The sequence below is a fragment of the Ornithorhynchus anatinus genome, chromosome 9 (genome assembly GCF_004115215.2).
Source record: "Ornithorhynchus anatinus isolate Pmale09 chromosome 9, mOrnAna1.pri.v4, whole genome shotgun sequence".
Classification (NCBI taxonomy): domain Eukaryota; kingdom Metazoa; phylum Chordata; class Mammalia; order Monotremata; family Ornithorhynchidae; genus Ornithorhynchus; species Ornithorhynchus anatinus.
In genome coordinates this window covers 16,592,054-16,608,590 of record NC_041736.1, presented here as the reverse complement: position 1 = coordinate 16,608,590, position 16,537 = coordinate 16,592,054, and the positions used below count along the sequence as shown (strand labels likewise).

At 41.8% G+C, this 16,537-nt stretch overlaps 1 protein-coding gene across 3 annotated transcripts in view; it reads left to right on the top strand.

The window, feature by feature from the left end:
- TLK1 (tousled like kinase 1) overlaps positions 1 to 16,537 on the top strand; it is a 127,357-nt gene that overhangs the window by 43,495 nt on the left and 67,325 nt on the right. The gene's annotated exons all lie outside the window — the stretch shown is intronic.

Sequence of the window (16,537 nt, the reverse complement as noted above, 5' to 3'; positions counted from 1 at the left end):
CCCAAAATGATTTTTGTTGGCCTTTCTTTTCTGAAGGTTTGTAGGTGGTAAAATACCGTAAACAAATTGAAAGTATTTGCTACCTCATAAACTTTTATTCTTTGCAGGCTAGTGACTGAAAAGTAGCATTTGGGGATATGTTCAAATTCAATGGTGGGAAGAGAAACATTTACATTCCAGCTCTCTTGACCTAGTATAGTAGTGGATATAGTGCTGATAGTGGGGATTTTAGGGTCTTTACCTGATTTTTTTATCCCCAGATCATTTTTCCTAAAAATTGGAAATATTATTTAAACTTTTGTGAAGTTTCCTGATGCCAAAGTGAACTTAGATCAATTTTTGAGTCCATCCTAATTCTGCCATGGTGATGCACGTCAACTTAATGGCATTTATGTGAATTGTCAAAGTCCTCACTGTTGTCTGTAGAATAGCGACTCCTAAAATGACTACTTTTTATTTCAATTTTTCTAGGAAAGTGTCCTTTTCCTTCCACACTGAAAGGAGTGTAGAATTTACTTGGCTATCTGGCAGCTTTTGGAGGCGGCGGTGGAAGGGAGAGGAGAGAGAGAGACTGAGACTACTCTTCCAACTCCAGTCGAAAGTCCTTGCTTAACCAAGATTTGGATGCTAAGTGTATGTGGCATCGTCCAAGACCTGATTACTATAAAATAATTTCTCCTTACTAGAAGGCTCTTTAAGAAAGCAAATCCCATGTTATAGGAGAGCTGTTGGTAGCCATGATCATTTGGTCATAGCATCTTTATAATAGTAATTGTGGTATGTGCCAGGCACTGTGCTAAGTGCTGGGATATCTTCATCACCCTATTTATTTTGTTTATTTTGTTTAATGAGATGTACATCACCCTGATTCTATTTATTTGTCATTGTTTTTATGAGATGTTATTCCCCTTGGCTCTATTTATTGCCATTGTTCTTGTCTGCCCGTCTCCCCCGATTAGACTGTAAGCCCGTCAAAGGGCAGGGACTGTCTCTATCTGTTGCCGACTTGTACATTCCAAGCGCTTAGTACAGTGCTCTGCACATAGTAAGTGCTCAATAAATACTATTGAATGAATGAATGAATTGGGCACAGACCCTGGCCCACATGAGGCTCAGAGTCCAAGTTGGGGGAGTAGGATTTGATCGCCATTTTCCAGATGAGGAAACTGAGGTACAGAAGTCACACAGTAGGCACATGGTGGAGTTGGGATTAGAACCCAAGCCTGTATTTATTCCACTTAGACCTTGCAGCTTCCATGTTCTGATTGACGTGGATCTGTACCCTTTGGACGTTTGATATTCAAGCCACCCTGAGCCCCAAGGCATTTATATATATATCAACAAATCATTTATATTAGTGTCTGCCTCCCCCTTAGACTGTAACTCATTGTGGGGTGGAAATGTGTATACTCACTTTGTACTGCACTCTTCCATGCGCCCTGTACGGGGCTCTGCGCACAGTAAGTGCTCAATAAATACCATTGATTGACTCAGACTAGTATTTCCAGGCTTCCAGACTTCTTATGGGTTGGGGCACAGGAAGCTGACAAAGTTGCAGTAATGCTTAGTCAAGACTTGTCGGTAGGATAAAATAACTAAAGGCATGCCTTTGCCACCATATAAAAGTATGAGATGCCCATACCAGGGTATGCCTCGTCCTTCTGAATGGCATGCACCAAGATGGATATAACAGAGCTGAAGAAAATACAGAAAAGGATACCTGAAAGGATTGGGGCTCCTCAGTCTGGGACTATTCTGGTTGAAGGGTTATGATAACCCCTAATTTGGGAAGGGGAAGAAAGGGAAATGAAACTCAAAATGGCAACTTCGCTGCAGCATATTAGGTTTGAGAATAGGTTTGAAGCGAATGGCAAACTAATGTGGAGTTAGATTTTTTCTTTTACTAATCTTAAGTATCCATAGTCAATCAGCCAATCGTATTGTGCTTACTCTATACACAGCACTGTACTAAACGCTTGGGAGATTATAATGTCAAACAGTTGTAGACATTCCTTGACCAGAAGGAGCTTACTGCCTAAATTCTTCATAATAGAGAATTGGCTGCTATTCATTCCCAAATTTACCTGTAACATTTTACCACTTATCCTTCATTTTTGATCATTAAAATATCCAGTTTGGATTGATATAAAATGAAATTTACAAATAGATTTGAGTGGTTGTGTTTAAACACAAACTCAAGGCAACACACACAAGCCTTCTGCATAAAAGCAAGTTAGGCTTCCTTAAAACAGAAAATTTATCATCCATTATTATTGGTTATCAGAAGTAAAAAAAAAAAAATCACATGCTTACTCTCATGGAGGCTTCCTCATTTTAGGGTTCAGGGTTGGTTTAGTAGCACACAGCTTGGCCCCATATAAAACCTTACTTAAAAATCACCTCCTCCAAGAGGCCTTCCCAGACTGAGCTCCTCTTCCCCCTCTACTCCCTCTGCCATCCCTCCTTTACCTCTCCGCAGCTAAAGCCTCATTTTCCCCTTTTCCCTCTGCTCCTCCACCTCTCCCTTCCCATCCCCACAGCACTGTACCCGTCCGCTCAACTGTATATATTTTCGTTACCCTATTTATTTTGTTAATGAATTGTACATCGCCTTGATTCTATTTAGTTGCCATTGTTTTTACGAGATGTTCTTCCCCTTGACGCTGTTTAGTGCCATTGTTCTTGTCTGTCCGTCTCCCCCGATTAGACTGTAAGCCCGTCAAATGGCAGGGACTGTCTCTATCTGTTGCCGACTTGTTCATCCCAAGCGCTTAGTACAGTGCTCTGCACATAGTAAGCGCTCAATAAATACTATTGAATGAATGAATGAAAACCGTACACAGGCTAGATAGATATTCAGGACTCAATCTAGTCTGGGTCTTCCTTGTCCTGAGCCTGAAAGCTATTGAAAGCATTTAGATCTGGCCTACCGAATCCTAATGGATTTTTTCCCTGTAATTTACCAAGATGACAGGGCCTGACATGGAGGCATGGTGCAACAGCCCAGCCTTGCTTCCAGCTCCAGCTCGATACCAGAATATGCTGCACTAGAATTAGTTAAATGCAGAATTTCATGGTCCTTGTTAGTCTCGTTCCTCCTTCTTAGACCCGAACTAGAAGGCAGCAGGAAGCGATGCTATTTGAACCCAGCTAAACTGGAGCTGGTCCTTCCTCCCTCCATAAATTAGGGATTTTAGCCCTTTTGGGTCCTCTGAAACCACATGGCCTATCAGGAAGAGCACAGATTTAGGAGTCAGAGGACCTCTCATCTGCTCTGTGGCCTTGAGTAAGTCACTTAGCTTCTGTGCCTCAGTTTCCTCACCTGTAAACTTGAGATTAAATACCTTTCTCTCTCCCCTTAGATTGTGAGCCCCATGTGAGAGAGGGACTGTTTCTGAGCTGATTGTCTTGTACTTACCCCAGTGCTTGGTACAGTACTTGGCACATAGTTGCTTAACAAATTACTATGATCATTTCTATGTCCATTATGGAACACCAGCAGTATTTGACTTAGTGTATATTGAAATTTTATACCCAGTTTTCGGCTTTACAGTATATTTGTTTGATTTTACAATTCTAGCCTTCTTTATGGTACTGGCTCTGAGGGTACTGGTGTTGGGCACAGGCCATGTGGAACCGAGGGGAAAAGGGGAAACAATGTATAAAACCATGGTTGGGGAGGGGAGAGGGGAAGAAAATTTGAAGAGGGCAGGGAAGGAGCTAGAGCAAGAGAGGGCAAGGGGTTGGGGGAAGAAGAGAGTCAGGAACACTACCGGGTTGCTAGGTGCAGTCACCAGGGTGGGTTGATGTATATACGTTTTAATTCCAATGAAGTAATAATTTGCTACCTGTCTTTGGAATCTTTTTGATTCAGTAAAAATACACCAATGTAGCTATATTACTCATCTATAATTGAATGAACACATAAGGCTGAGTAATTTTGGTAAAAATAGGTTCAGGGACAAATTCCCCATTTAGAACATTGTTCCTATAAGAAAATTGGTTCTGACTTGTAATATTTCGATTTCAAATACAATTTTCAGGAACCAGTTTTGTCGTAAATCTAAGTACTCCCTTTATAAAGCATCTCACAAAGAGCCACGTTACAGCGTCAGTGTTTATCTGAGAAGATAGAGCCCTGCACAACTTGAGCTTACTCGTGGGGCCCAAGGAACCCATATCTGTGGGTTTGAGCAGACAGCCATCCAGTCTCACCTGAAAACCTTGCCCCCCCCCCCAGCACGTTGGGGCTAAAGGGACTCAAGTGTTTTGCTCTGATTTTCTTTCTCCCCCATGAATGGGTGAATAACCACAACCAAGAACGCTTACCTTCCCCACTGACTGTTGCAGTTGTTGGACTCCATTGCTCTGCAGAGTCGGAACTGCATAGATGCTATTTCAAGAGGACATGGCCTCATTAAAGCCCCCCACCCCCCAACAGGGGTTTTGTGGTCCAGACCTCAGAATTTTAGGTATTTGATTGGTTCTTCTTGGGCTTAAACAAAGTGGTGAGGGACCAGGTAGGCTGACCCCCTCAAATTCAGCCTGGTCAAAGCTCCAAGGTGCAAAGTGTGCAACTTTTTTGAAAAAAGGTTAGTGATGCCCAAAAGTTCATTGATTTCCCATGAACAACAAATGAGCTAATTTCAATCAATTTTATTTATTGAGGGCCTTCTGTATACAGAGCACTGTACTATACACTTCAGTTCCTCATCCCTTCACAGGTTTCATGTTTGCCCAAGAAGGTACCACACACATTTACTCAAAAGTTTCATATCACAAAACAGATTGGTTTTCCCCTAATGGTTACTTTTGGCTTGCCTAATTCCCTATGAGCTGGATTCTTCTGGCAAACTCTCCAAGAAGCTTTTCTTTTATGATTATGACATCCAGCATTCTGGGACTGAACCACCCCCTATATCTGCTTGCTCACCCTCAGATGTGAGATGACCTCATATTGGCTAGCTAAATGATCTTTCACAAAATGATTTCTTTGACCTCATGTTAAATTAGCCCTCTATTCATCATCCAGCCTCCCGGAGGACCATGACAGACTGCGTCTCTCTTGCATTAGTGCCTTCTGTCTTCTCTCTTCCTCCGCCAGAGTGCCCCCATACATTTAGAAGAAATAACCCCAGACAAAGCCCATACCTGTAGCGTTTTGTCCTTTCCCAAATTTCCTCCTTCAGTAGTATGATTCTGTATCTGTGATATTGTACCTTCAGACCCTTCTTCCTACCTCAGCCTGAAGTGCTATCACTGCTTACAAGTCATCTTTTTTTCCTCCCCCAAAATCAGAGTTGGGGGAAACTATGCCATGGAGACAAGTATGCGAGCAACTAGGATATTAAAGATAGGAATTATAAAGGAATTATAAATACCCTATCAGGAGTATAATTTGGTTTTATTAGAGACCATTCTTAACTTTAGGCCAAAAATTGCAACGAAGCCTTAGGCATCCTATTCTCTCCTCTTTTTCCAAGGCCATTCTGGCCCCACTCCTAAGCTTTCTAGTACACTTAGTTCTGCCAGAACATGTGTTATCACTATATGTTTTGGATATAATGTGATGGCAGAATTAGGGAACATTCTTCTAAAATGCAAGACTGTCTGGATGCAGAGTTCCATGTCATCACAAGAAACACTTACATATATACTTACACTATCAGACACAGGGTAAGTTTAAGAACGCCCACGTTCTACAAAAACTGGTATATTCAGAATAGCTTTGATTACCTGTTGGCAGGCCTTAAGCTTAGTTTATCCAAGCCCATCACTGTCAGTCTGTGTCTTTACCCCCTTTAAATGGCTTTGGTGGTTACAACTGTGTTGTTTCCAATTCAGATAAGCAGCGAGGGCCTGGGAATCAGAAGGACCTGGGTCCTAATCCCAGTTCACTTGTCATTTTTCTGCGCCTTGTGACCTTGGGAAAATTACTGCATTCCCTGTGCCTCAGTTACCTCATCTGTTAAATGGGAATTAAGATTGGGAGCCCCATGTGGGATATGGACCGTGTCCAACCTTATACCTGTACAGTGCCTGGTGCAGAGTAAATGCTTAAAAAGTAGCCTAATAAAATTCTGGTTCAGCAACAGAGACGGTACATAAATAGTTATTTGTATATAATTTCAAATAAAGTATATGCAAATAGGCATTTAGCCTTTTTTTTTTTCCTCCTTATTGCTTTCTGGCAGTAGAAGGAAGAGATGGCCACCTGAGCCCTTTTACATTTTATGATTTAATTTCCTGAGAATTGAGTCTCCTCATCCTGTCATGGCCCTGCAGGCAGTGTCTGGTTTGGCCTTTGCAGTCCATTAACAGATAGGTAAGAAGTCATTCATTCAGTGTTGCAAAGCACTGTACTAACCGCTTGGGAGAGTACAGTATAACAGCAGGCACATTCCCTGCCCACAACAAGCGCACAGTCTAGAGAGGGAGACAGACATTAGTACAAATAAATAAATTACAGATATGTACATATGTCCCGTGGGGATAGGGAGGATGAATGAAGGGAGCAAGTCAGGGCCATGCAGAAGGGAGTGGGAGAAGAGAAGAGCTTAGGGAAGGCTTCTTAGAGGAGATGTGCCTTCAATAAGGCTTTGAAGTGAGGGTGAGCAATTATCTGATAGGAGGAGGGAGGCTGTTCCAGGCCAGAGGTAGGATGTGGGCAAGAGGTCTGTGGCAAGATAAATGAGATCGAGGTACAGTAAGAAGGTTAACATTAGAGGAATGAAGTGTGTGGGCTGGATTGTAGTAGGAGAGTAGTGAGGTGAGGTAGGAGGGGCAGGGGGATTGAGTGCTTTAAAGCCAAAATAGTGTTTACTAAGCACTTAAGAGGTGCAGAGCTCTGTTGTAAGTGCTAAGAGAAAATACAAAGGTGGGATGGAGACCCAGTCCCTGGCCCTTGGGGGCTTGCCATCTAAAATATAATAGGTGAGACTGGTGAAGACACATAAAGAGATCAATCAATAGTATTTGTTGCTTACTGACTAAGTGCTTGGGAGAGTACAAAACATTTGGGATGGTAAGCATGATTCCAGCCTTCAAGGAGCTCTTATAGCGGAGGAGACAGGCACTAAAATAAATTGCATGAAAGGGCCATGACAGTAAAAGGGTATGTACAGAGGTGCTGTCAGGAGGGGTAAATAGTGTGCTTAATGTAATGTGGAGCTGCGGTAGGAAGAAAATCCTAGAACTTAAGGGGTAGCCACCCTAATACTTAGTGCAGAACAGAGGGTGACTAGTTTTGAAAAGAGAGATTAGTCAGGGAAGGTTTCCTGGAAGAGGTGTGATTTAAGTGATTGGCCATAATGAAAGTATAAGTGGGTGAATCTGATAAAATTGGTGGTTTCATGAAATAGTATAATAATGTTGGTATTTGTTAAGTGCTTACTATGTGCAGAGCACTGTTCCAAGCGCTGGGTAGATACAGGGTGATCAAGTTGTCCCACGTGAGGCTCACAGTCTTCATCCCCATTTTGCAGATGAGGTAACTGAGGCACAGAGAAGTTAAGTGACTTGCCCTGAGTCAGCTGACAAGTGGCAGAGCCGGGATTTGAACCCATGACTTCTGACTCCCAAGCCCAGGTTCTTTCCACTGAGCCACGCTGGGTCTCTAATCCAAGCCCTTAGGTAGTAAACTACAGTTAGAGATGTAGTTACCCTATATTTAGAGATAGTGAAAATGTTTCCCCTCCTTAATGCCTTTGTGGCAGTTGCCCCCTATGTATAAAGAAAACTGAAGTGCTGGCAAACCTTCAAAATGCTTTTATTTCCTATTAGTCACATATTTGATAGAACAGCTTTAGTATAGTTTGGGCTTAGTTAAAAAAAATAATAAACTTGTGGCATTGTTTGTAATTCATTATTTTAAAAAATAGTGGTCTTTACAGCTGTGTATATAATAGGTTTTCTGGCTTTCATGTAATTCTGAGATGTTCAGAAAAACATTGGGGAGAAATTAATGGGAGCTGGAGGAAGAGGCCTGAAAATCTATAAATGATGTAGTTATTTGCTCTGAAATTCAAACAGTCTGTTTCTTAGATTAGTGAATTTTCAAGCCGTCATTTTCATTAATTTGTAGATTTCTACATGTTTTGGAGGAAATGAGACTTTTTTTTGGGAAATACTGTTTTGTAGCATCAGCCTTTTGCAGGGGAAATTTAGGTGGCACTTGAATTTTAATGCCATCAGGTTTTCTCAGGATTCATTCATTCGGTTGTATTTATTGAGTGCTTACTCTGTGCAGAGCACTGTACTAAGTCCTTGGGAAGTACAGTTCGGCAACAGATAGAGACAATCCCTACCCAACAACAGTCTTACACTCTAGAATGTCCTGTTGCACACCCTCCCAACACTCAGCAAAGAATTCAGTGCTAGCTCTTGGGAAGTTTAAAGGTATTTTGCTGCTGAAAGGGCAAATGTGCCATTAAGTCTAGTACATAAAGTTAAGTGATCTTTTAGTAACTATCCTTCTTTAAAAGTCGATTCTTTCTTTAGTTTCAGAGAATATGAAGGCTGTAAGGAAATTACATTTGGCATGTAAACAAGTCTATATGAGTAGCAGGGATGGATGGGAGAGGAAGGCAGCTGACGGGCCACCTGTGGATTTAAACCAGAGATGAGAAAAGTGTATCTTTTTATCATACACCTGTGTTTAGTTGGGAAGAGTTTTAGAGTAGCAGAAAACAACAGATAATGTGGCTCAAAGTATCTGAAAGTTAAGGGACAACAGACAGCTGAAGGAAGATGAGAGGGGGCTGCTCAAGTGGATTGGGAAGAGGTATTCAGAACAGTCATAAAGAGCAAGGAAAGTGGAATTGCAAGGGGAATAAAGCAGTCAGAAATCACAAGGAAGCTGAAGGGCATGTATAAAGGAGGAGGAAAATTTGGAGTCTTAAGTTCCTTGCAGAGTTTAAGCAAAGTTAATAATATTTCAGAGGGCATCCCTCTCTGTAAAGGAAATTTTCTGGGGTGTTCACCTTGGTACTTTGTGTAAGAAAAATAGCCATCAAAAAACCAAAATATAATACTACAATAAAAATGAATCAGAGTCCTAGAATGGGAGCTCACACTCTTTTACATATTGAAGAGTTTTGGATATTTTCTTGAATTTGTGGTTTTGTAAAATCGAGCTATGATAGTCTGCAAGGTTGGTGCTCGAGCTTTTTGCTCCATTAAGCTTGTGTTGAACACCCTGTGTTTGCTATGGGGATTTCTCAGGCTTGGATAGAATGAATGTGGCTCTTGCCCTCAAGAAGTTTAGTCTTTCAACATGCTTTTGCTAAATGGTTCATTCCTGCCCAAAACATTTTTAGGTGTTAAGAATATTGGTCTTCGGGTACATAGCTAATTTTTGTAGTCATTCTATTGCTTATAAAACTGCAGGGTGAGTTAAAGGTTCCTGTGTGCCCACTGCACATAACTGTTATTTTGAGTTTGTGTATAACCGCTGTACAAAAACATTTCTCATATTTAGTCAAGTTACAACATTGTCTTGGGGGCGTTGTTTTGGCATTTGATGTAATGTTGCTGCTAAGAGTGAGGTGACAATCATAGCATAAGTGCAAAGAAATTATTTGCCTGCTGGGAGACTTGAAAACTTGTGTTGTTTCAGGAGAGATGAGATCTCTATGTCAAATTTCACTTCAAGCCAGTAGAGATGTAAGAAGTTAGCTGATTTGATTAAAGGAGTCATTGATGATTGTAGATACGGAATATGTTGTGGTTCGAAGATAGGCCGCTGGAAGAACTAGGCAAAATCAGAAAACTTGGATTGTTGATTATGGAGATGGTTGCTAACTCTCCCCCTCTCATTCCAGATCTAACCTATTTTTATACTGTAAACATATGGTACTAAACTCAAGTGCTTTGTACAGTGCACCCAGTGGATGCTAAGTATCTGTTGGATTAGTGTCGTGTACCTCTTAGTAGAGCTGTGTGCTTAAGAAATAGTGTTTGATGATGATGGTCTTGTTGAGAGTATCCATGATCCCTTCCCACAAGGTGTTTTCTGTCTAATTTCCAGATTATCTTGTAGGTTGAATTTTCTTAAATCTATGGCATGTTCAGGACTAGAGAAGCAGGAAGAGTTTCCTGGACAGGATTTTCATCCCGTTTCTTGCAGGAATCTATATTGTCTCATCCAAGGTTATGAAAAAGTTCAGATTAATGATACCATTTGGGCATGGTAGGAGTTGAAGTGTGGGTGTGTGTATTGTCATGATCTGGCATTTAACCGTCTTTAGAGAATCCTTTTTGGAAATAAACGATCTGTTCTTCTAAAGGGGACAGGAATAAAGAGGGAGAGCTCCTTATTTTTAGGGGGAATCACGGCGGAGTTCTAGTCAGATGCCCGGAGGAGTGGCTAGAAGGGAAAGAGTAGTGGTGTGTGGATGAGGAAATGTCTTCCTCTCTCCATAAACATAGGTAGATGCTTGTGTGTATTTATGGATTGCAAGCAGGTGGTTGTGGATGCAGATGCTGTGTGGATGATGGCTTAGGTACTTCCAGATTTCTTGGGGAGGAATACTGTACATTGATGGCAAAGGCATTATCTTAACGGGAAAGAAGGATGTGCTTCACGCTCAGACCTCACTGTGAAATGTGGGAGGAAAGGTATTATTTAGCAGTGGCGGCAGAAAAGTGGGGAGTGGAAGGTAAAAAGTATGAGGTCAGGAGGAGGAAGGAAGTGGTAGAGGTTAAGGGGTGCCTGCCCAGGCAGACCATGCTCTGTTTGCCATTAAGTAGGAGGGACTTTTCTCAAAGGCTCACAAAAGTTAAGCTGAGTGCAGCAGAGAAGGGGTAGGAGTTACTTCTTCAGCTCTTCAACTCTCCATCCTCCCCCCAGCAAGCAATAGTACCAAAATAGGGATGAGTAGAACGATAGGATTTGAACCCAATGATGATGAGTCTAAAGAAGCTCAAAAATCTTGATCCCATGGCAGGTAGAAGTGACCTGGATGAGATAAAGGCCAGAGAGAGTCCCTAAGCATTAATGGTATAAACTCCCTGTACAGGATATACTTTTTCCTAGACCTGACTTAAAAGACCTCTTGGCGACATCATCCCCATTAATTCAGGTCCCTTCAATACAGAATTCATGGTAGTTGGGACAGGGAATTTACTGCTTCTCTCCCATTAGTCTCTGTTATGGTCAGAACATGCTAGACGTTGCTTTGCCCTGGGAATAAATCTCATTTAATGTGTGAGCAGCAGAATGTGCATAGACAGATGAGGCCTCATAAAGGGAAATGTAGAGAGTAATTTTTAATTTGCAGCTAAATTAATTTTTTGAACATGAAAATTTTACAAATTCTGAGAAATTTGAAGGTGAAGTATTTAAAATCTAGTATCTGTTAGGAGCAATATCTGCTCAGAGATAAGACAGTGCTGGATGGCGTAGGTGGGAAAGAGGAGCTAGTCTTGCCAGCCTGATGCCCAAGAAAACTTCCTAAGGAAGAGCTTGCACCCAGTTGAATCACCCCAGGGCTCCAAGCAACTTCTTCTTTTGCTCTTCTCAATGACAGCCTCCTCCTTTGAGCTATTACTACGATTCTAATAGACAGGTGCTTCCTTCTCCTGGTTTTTATTCCACTCTTGGGCTTGATGATGTATTTAGACTTGTCCCAGATGATTCTGCCCTACTCTCAATCACTAATCTAGAGTTCCATTTTCATAGTGGTTCTCAGTTGCCCATCCTTTGGACCAACCAGGACTAAAAAGGGGCTATGTGGAAGTTCCAGCCTTGTTCACCTTATTCAAGAATCAGTGTGACATAGTGGAAAGAGCGTAGGCCTGGAAGTTAGAGGACCTGGGTTCTATTGCAACCCAGCTATTTGCCTGCTGTGTGACTTTGGGCAAGTTGCTCAACTCTGTGTTTCAGGCCCTTCATCTGTGGAATGGGGAGTCTATGCCTATTCTAACCTCCTACTTAGACTGTGAGCCCCAGGTGGAACAGGGACTGTGTTCAGCCTGATTACTGTGTATTTATCTCTGCGCTGAGTAGAGTGTTTGGCATATGTAAGCCCATAACAAGTATTATTATTATTATCATCTGCACAGTCATTTGGAGTATGCAACAAAGGCTGGAGGTGTAAATTTCTTGGAGGATCAGAAACATAATTTTTAACTCAGCAGACTCTGAGCATCATTGAAAGTCCTTGAGAAAAGCTTCTCGAAGTTGCTCTATAACTGTGCCACAGAACTTCCCATTCAACAATTATAGATGACTGTGAATCAGCCCAGAGTATAGAATTGATTATAAACCTGGAAAAACCCGAAGTAATATGCAGGTCTCTCTAACAGACCGACTCATGACCCTACACTCCATCAACACAGCAAAACTGAAGTGTCATGGAATTCTGTTATCGAGGCAACCTTCCTTTCCAACAATACAGTAATAGACCAGGAAATTGAAAACTATATAAGTGGCTTTTTCTTTGGGGGAAGATTCCCAGACACTGCACCAACCAACAATGTGGCATCAAACTTCAGACTAAACAGAAGGTCTGCAAAACTATAGGCCAGCCTTCTGTATATAGTTGAAAGACTTGAACTCACGACAAATGCCACATGCAGTTCTTTCAGGGCCACTAAGATGCTGTACTCGATATGAATCAGCATGACAGGATCTCAGTGAGGTCTTGAGTGAAGTCAGTTGACTAATATTGAAGTTAGTGCATAAAGCAGCGAAGCCTAGTGGAAAGAGTACAGGTCTAGATTCTAATCCCAGCTCTGCCAATTTCCTGCCACGTGACATTGTCACTTCTCTGGGCCCGTTTCCTCATCTGTAAAAATAGTGATTCAGTATCTGTCCTCCCTCCTACTTAGACTGTGAATCACATGTGGAACAGGAACTGTGTACAATGTGATTAACTTGTAGCTACCCCAGCGCTTACAGTGCTTGACACGTAGTAAGTGCTTAACAAATACCATTATTATTATTTCGGCGAGCTGAAGTGCGATGAATGAAAACTAGAGGATTGAAAAAAATTATTTCATGATGCTGTAAAACTCCCTCTCAGGCAATGCTGGCATGCTGCATTCGGGAAAGGACGGGTTCATTTTGAGCACAAACTACAGAAAGACTGTGTGTGAGGCAAAAAAACCCAAAAAACATTATCACAACAGGAGTCAGTCTCTGTGTGGTGTGCTGCATGGTTCAGTTGACTATCTAGCCTTTTCAACAACCCGTGTCTGTAGTAAACTTTGCTATCAGTTGTGTTTTCAAGTTGCAAGGACAACTATATTCAATAAAAGCTTGTTATAACCAGAAAGCTTTACAAGCTGGGATTTTTGATAATTCCCACACAAGGACAACCTTTACTCATTGATCTGTCATGGGGAAGGCTTTCCTTTCAATGTTTGAGTCCTTCCAGAATGGCTGTACAGCAGCTCTCCTTGGGGGTTTGCTAATCAGATTAGCAGAAAGTTTAAGCAAACAGCTTTGGATGTAAGCTGTCTCTTTCCCCATAGGTGTGCTCCTTTGATGGTCCTGGGACTTTCCTCCTGTTAGCAGTGTGCCTATGAAAAGCTCACTGCTAGGCAGTTTTCGTTCTCAGTACCCAGTATTATTGATTAACCTAGCACCCATTCCCATTTTCAAGGATGCTAGGGTTGTCCCTTACAAAGGGTGTTACTATGTGTGATGTCACCTCTGAAGAAGTTTTTAGTCTTAGGGAGCTGACAGGGAAATGTGTTTTAGATCTTTAAAGAAAATGATGCTCAAATGTATTAAGTAGGGTGACTGTAATGCCTGAATTATGGTGGAAATTCAGGCATTACAGTCACCCTACTTAATACATTTGAGCATCATCTTCTTCAAAGATCTAAAACACTTTATGGTGGAAATTCAGGTTTCACAAACATATTGTGTATTATTTGTCTTACGTTTACTTTCTAAACATGGATTTCCCTGAAATAAATGTTCTGAAAATATCTGGAATCCAAGAGCTATGATTTCCAGAAACATTTACCGATGAAACTTTCGGTTCCCCTCCTCCTATACCTTTCCTCTCCCTTCCCCTTTAAGCCATCTGGTTACAAAACAGTTGTAAGGAAGGGCAGAGTGGAATCAGAATGCCTGGATGGGACAATACTTCAAAAAGTTTCTTCCTTGATTTTTTTGGCCTTCATAGCCATAAAGAGCTGAGAGGGAATTCCTAAGCAGTATGTGATATGTGGATTGCATTTAGTTTTCTCTGATAACAGATAATAATAGATAATAGAGAAGCAGCATGGCCTAGTGGTTAGAGCATAGGCCTAGGAGTCAGAAGGTCATGGCTTCTAATCCAGGCTTCGCTGCATGTCTGCCATGTGACCTTGAGCAAGTCACTTGACTTCTCTGGGCCTCAGTTACCTTATCTGTAAAATGGTGATTGAGACTGTGAGCCCCACATGGGACAGGGATTGTGTCCAACCTGATTTGCTTATAGCAGCAGTAGCGCTTAGTGCAGTGCTTGGCACATAGTAAGTGCTTAAAAATACCACAATTTTTATTATTATTATTATATGAAAACCACGATTAATGAATGTGATCAAGATGCTCACCAGTGACCAAGTCCCTTCTCACCCTTCTGCTCCTTTTACTGACGAACTGCCAAGATAGTCAGAGGGAGCCCAAGTTGTGTTTCTTGTTTCACATGAGGACAGGAGGTGGTTAGACAGCCACTACTCCATGTTTCTGTTCTATCCCAGCAGCATTGGCAGACTGAGGTGGGTAGGACAAAGATAACCAGCCAGGAAATGATCATTTTTGGGGGGTGTTTTGTGGTCGAGTAGAACTTTAAAGGTTAAAGTGACACTTGGTGCTCCTACACCACATCAAGTACTTCAAAAGATGCATTTCATTTCGTTGGTAACTGTGGTCACTGCTGGTAGGTTTTTTTTCCCCACAGATTGCTGTTTATCCAAATGAAGCCATTTCAGCTACCACTTGCTTTAGGACTTGCATTAAGGTCACACTAGCATGAGGTATTTGTTGTTGCTCCGCCAATTACAGTTGGCTGTTAAATAGTTTCAAATTGTCCTGCAGTGTGCCCTTGATTATTTACAGTCTCTTCGTGTATCCATTTCACTGAAATGTAGTATCTTTGCTATCCCACTTTAGTCTGTCCTCCTTAGATGATGAGGCCAGAAAAGTGGATTGTAATGAATATGGTTTCGATGAAGATTTTTGTCTAACCATGTAATGCTGTGCCACTATTAGATATTGGTTTTGATCTGTTACATGGTGGATGTATTACTGAAGACTTTTTGCCATTTTTTGACAACTGTTCCTGCTTTCCCAAGCCATCTATTAAGACATCCCCTCCTCACAAGTCTGCTGACTACAGATTTAATAAAATAGTAATACAAGGAAGTATTGATAAAGACCTTGAGTAATGCCTTATAATTTTATGGTTGACAGCCATTTGTGAGACTCAACATTAGAAAAATGTGCATAAAATTGCCTTAGGAACAGTATAAGAAGACACCATAAAAAGAGATATCCTATTCTTAATGGACTCCACAAAATCACCAGCGTAAGAGGGAAAAGAATCGTTTCAAACAGGATACAACTAGCAGACATTTAACAGGGTGGCCTTTACAGCCGCCTGTCTCGCTAAAACAAAATGGTTCAGCCAAGTTAGAGGTCTGCACTGTGTGGAAATTCGGATCCTGGCCCAGCCGAGGTACAAATTAATTAGTTTGGACACAGCCCCTTTCCCTCATGTGGCTCACGGTCAAAGTAGGAGGGAGAATAGATGTTAATCCCATTTTGCACTTGAGGAAACTGAGGCACAGAGAAGTTAAGGAACTTACTAAAGATCACACAGCAATCAATCGGCAGAGGCAGGATAAGAAAACAGAACCCCTGACTCCCAGACCCAGGCATTTTCCACTAGACCATGCTGTTCTCCATGGTTTGGTGACAGGCTGAATATGTGGGTTGAACAAAGGAGATGAGTTGAGGGCAGTGCCATGATTCTTCTGGAGTCTGAGTTCGTTGTGGGCAGAGAATATGTCTGTCGTTGCGTTGTACTCTCCCAAGCGCTTACTACATTGTCTTGCATATAGTAAGCTCTCAATAAATACAATTAGTTGCAGGTTTGAGACTGGGAGGATGATGGTGGTGTCCACAGTGGCGGGAAAGTCAGGGGAGAAGGTTTGAGTGGGAAAATAAAGAGTTCTGTTCTGGATATATTAAGTGTGAAGTGTTGGGGGTGGGTCATCCAAGTAGAGATGTCCTGAAGATGGGGAGAATGCAGAGGAGGGGAGAGGTAGATTAGATCACTTGTAAAGCTTGGAAGAGAATGAGTTCTCCAAAGAACTAGGTGTTAGATGGAGAATAGAAAGGGAACCAGAACTGAGCCTTGAGGGAGCCCCCCCCCCCCCCCCCCCAGTTAGGGGTGGACAGTTAGAAGACAGGAAGAGTTAGGAGAGATAGGAGGATAACTAGGAAAGGATAGTGGTGAAGGCTGCTGAAAGTTCTAGAAGGATTATGATGGAGTAGAGTCTGTTGTTTGAGTGAAGAGGGGTTTGGAAAGGAATGGTA